Source organism: Neoarius graeffei, chromosome 4 (genome assembly GCF_027579695.1).
Source record: "Neoarius graeffei isolate fNeoGra1 chromosome 4, fNeoGra1.pri, whole genome shotgun sequence".
Taxonomy (NCBI): Eukaryota; Metazoa; Chordata; class Actinopteri; order Siluriformes; family Ariidae; genus Neoarius; species Neoarius graeffei.
The window spans coordinates 72101942-72106150 of NC_083572.1; the positions used below are offsets into that span (position 1 = coordinate 72101942).

Below are 4209 nucleotides of genomic sequence, written 5' to 3' on the forward strand. Positions count from 1 at the left end.
TCACGTCATGCCGCCAAGAAGGGAGCCATGGTCAAGAACTCCACCACTGGCTGCGGCCATGGTCAGGTCTGATACCTTCTGGGAAGGTATCCTCCTAATGTTTCTTCTCCTCGCCTCCTCCCCATCTCTTTCAAGCAGGTCTTGCTGGAGGACAGCAATCTGGAGCAAAGCAACATGGTCCAGGGGGTCCATACTCTATGGTGTCTGGGCTGAGACTGATGAAAATGCTAGATTTGGCAGCGTTTTATACCCTATTGGGGACCATTCCGGTGGCATGCTTGGTACACTTGGGACATTCGTGTTACATTCTAAGCATATTCAAAGTATTCGAGCTGCATTCTCTTTGAATTCTTAGACGTTTGAAACATATTCGGCGGCTATTCCGGGAGCGTTTTGACTGCATTTGAGGTGAATTCATACAGCATTTGAGGCACCTTCCAACCAGACTTCGGGTGGTATTCAGGCAGCAATCGAACCGCACTCGTACGGCATTCAAAGTGCATTCTTAGTATTCTTACTGCATTCTAACAGCATTCTAGGTATTCCTACTGTGTTCCAACCACATTTGAACTGCATTCGAAAGCTAATACACCCGGAATGTGCAAGAATCATTTGAGGCGGGTTCGAAGCGCATTCTAAGTATTCAAACGGCATTCTTACAAAGCTGTAAGAATGTTGGTGAGTTTGAAATTCCCGCCCAAATGTGGCACGAATTTGGAAAAAATTTTCATTCCGGCTGGTTCTGCTTGATTCCTGCTAATTCCGAATAAGTGTGACGGGGGCTTTAGGGTTGCATTTGATCCAGTAGAGCAGGGGTTCTCAACCTTTTTCAAGCTGGGCCCCCCCAAAGCTGGTTCATTGCAGTTGGGGCCCCCCCTCCTCCCAGCACCACCCCCCCTTACCGGCCCCACCCCACTACACCACCTTGCATAGATAGATAGATAGATAGATAGATAGATAGATAGATAGACTATTATTTTTAGGCCCACACTATTATTGTTATTATTATTATTATCATCAGTAGCGGTAGGTAGGCCTTATCATCATTACTAGGCTATTGTTATAACTGGAAGTAGCATCAGACTTCTAATGTGAGCTTGCAGGCATTATTATTATTACTATTAGTATTATTATGAGTAGTGTTAGGCCTATTGTCTAGGCATAGCTAGGCTATAGCTATATAATTATGAGGTTACATGTTTTGCTGTTATTATTATTATTATTATTATTATCTCATCTCATCTCATCTCATTATCTCTAGCCGCTTTATCCTTCTACAGGGTCGCAGGCAAGCTGGAGCCTATCCCAGCTGACTACGGGCGAAAGGCGGGGTACACCCTGGACAAGTCGCCAGGTCATCACAGGGCTGACACATAGACACAGACAACCATTCACACTCACATTCACACCTACGGTCAATTTAGAGTCACCAGTTAACCTAACCTGCATGTCTTTGGACTGTGGGGGAAACCGGAGCACCCGGAGGAAACCCACGCGGACACGGGGAGAACATGCAAACTCCACACAGAAAGGCCCTCGCCGGCCCCGGGGCTCGAACCCAGGACCTTCTTGCTGTGAGGCGACAGCGCTAACCACTACACCACCGTGCCGCCCCAGTTTCTGGGATTATTATTATTATTATTATTATTATCAGTAGGCCTATTATCATTACTAGGCTATTGCTATAACTGGGAATTGGCACTATGGCTCTGATATGAATTTATGCTTTATTATTGTTATTATTACTAGGCCTAATAATAGGCATATCATCTGCATGTTTTACAGAAGCTTGCAGGTAGGCGATGTTAATGTGAGACCTGAGCCTGCTTTGCCTTGCAAAGATCCTCAATTTTTGATACAATGTCTAATAAACATAGCCTCAAATCATCCTCGATTTGTGCACGATTGTGGTATTTCGTTTTGAGTGCAGTCATTTTTGAGAATCCTGCCTCACACAAATATGTGGACGCGAAAGGGAGGAGAATCTTCAAGGCGACGTCACAGAGTTGAGGGTATTCCTGCATCAATGCTGCCCAGAATGAAGAAAGAGGGCAGGAGGTAAAAAGTTCCTTCAGCCTACTGTCACTCTTCAGCTCAGTAAGCTGTTCCTGCATATCAATTGACAGCTCGTTTGCTGTGCACACAAATGGATCTTGAACCCACGCAAAAGAGCGATAATCCTCTTTAAAGTACGTCGCAAATTCTTTTCTCATTGCAGACAGGTGCTCAGACGCTGATTGAAATAGAGAGGAGAAATCGTGTGACGTGCCTGCATCAGTGATAAAGTCTACAAGGCTGGGGAACATGTCGCAGTTCCCTCGACTGATGCAGCCATGCCAGAGGTCAATTTTTTGTGTGAAGGCGTCCACTCTGTCTGCGAGGAGCAAAATATGAGTTTCGTGGCCTTGCAGAGACAGGTTGAGGCCATTCAAATGGTCAAATATATCTACCAAATAGGACAGAGACGCAAGCCACATAGTGTCATCCAGATGCTTCGCCAGATCTGATTTGATTTCTGTCAAAAACATTTCACCTCCTCTCGCAGCTCATACAACCGCTGCAACACCCACCCCCTGGAGAGCCAGCGAACTTCAGTGTGCAGAAGCAGCTGTTCGTGCCCTGACCCCATCTCCTGGCAGAGGACCCCAAACAAGCGAGAGTTTAGCTGCCGTGATTTGATTAGATTTGTCATTTTCACGGATTGGTTCAGCACGGAGTCAAAGAGAACCGGCATTTTTTTAGCAGCTAATGCTTCACGATGGACCATACAATGTGTCCATTTCACAAGTAGAGCTACTTGCTGAACACGAGCAACTAGGCCATGCTCGCGGCCCGTCATTGCCCGTGCGCCATCCGTGCATAGGCCAACGCATCGGTCCCGAGCCAAACCATTTTCATGGATAAAAATATCAAGGACATTGAAGATGGCTTCTCCTGTAGTGTGCGACTGAAGAGGCCGGCAAAACAGGACATCCTCCTCAATCGCCTTGTCACGCAGATACCTGACATAGGCGAGGAGCTGTGCCTGCCCAGCAATATCAGTGGATTCGTCCAGCTGCAGCGCGTAGCAAGGACTCTGTTTTATGAACTCTATGAGTTGCTCTCTAATGTCATTAGACATGTCTGAAATCCTCCTAGCGACTGTGTCATTGGACCATGGTACTGCACCGAGTTTGGCTGCTGCACTATCTCCTATCATTATTCTGCCCATGTCTTGTGCAGCCGGCAAAATGAGTCTCGGCAATTGTATGCGGTTTACCCAGTTTAGCTATTCTTTTGGCCACTACATATGATGCCTCCAAACACTGTTTAGACACAGTGCTGTGCACTGAAATGGCTGCCTGTTGCTGATGGAGGCCATCAAGCTTTCTTTTAAAATATTCTGCCGGTTTATCTTTAATAGCAGCATGTTTTGTTTCGAGGTGCCTTTTAAGTTTGCAGGGCTTCATGCTGTAATTTGCTAGCACCTCGGCACACACGACACACTGAGGTCTCAGATCAGCCGTGACTGTAAATCCAAACTGCAGGTATGCTTCATCGTACCTTCGAAGCTTTTTTGCAGCTGGTGGTGCGTCAGTTGCCTTGTTGGTCCTCACTAGAAATCTCTCCATTTTTGTTAATTATAATTTGGATATGGGCGGCACGGTGGTGTAGTGGTTAGCGCTGTTGCCTCACAGCAAGAAGGTCCGGGTTCGAGCCCCGTGGCCGGCGAGGGCCTTTCTGTGCGGAGTTTGCATGTTCTCCCCGTGTCCACGTGGGTTTCCTCCGGGTGCTCCGGTTTCCCCCACAGTCCAAAGACATGCAGGTTGGGTTAACTGGTGACTCTAAATTGACCGTAGGTGTGAATGTGAGTGTGAATGGTTGTCTGTGTCTATGTGTCAGCCCTGTGATGACCTGGCGACTTGTCCAGGGTGTACCCCGCCTTTCGCCCGTAGTCAGCTGGGATAGGCTCCAGCTTGCCTGCGACCCTGTAGAAGGATAAAGCGACTAGAGATAATGAGATGAGATGAGATAATTTGGATATGTGGCTACGTTAAGAGACAAGTATTGGGGACTAATCAGACGGGACTTATGCACGTTCTTTAATGCAAGTGTTTAACAATTTTGCAGGCAATACCAATTTTATTTGAAGACTTAAGATTGTAGTCCTGAGTGAGTGAGTGAGTGAGTGAGTGAGTGAGTGAGTGAGTGAGTTTCTTAGTCGCGTGT

At 46.9% G+C, this 4209-nt stretch overlaps 1 pseudogene; it reads right to left on the reverse strand.

The window, feature by feature from the left end:
* Positions 1-3611, reverse strand: LOC132884610 (zinc finger BED domain-containing protein 5-like; annotated as a pseudogene).
* Positions 3612-4209: the final 598 nt, after the last annotated feature.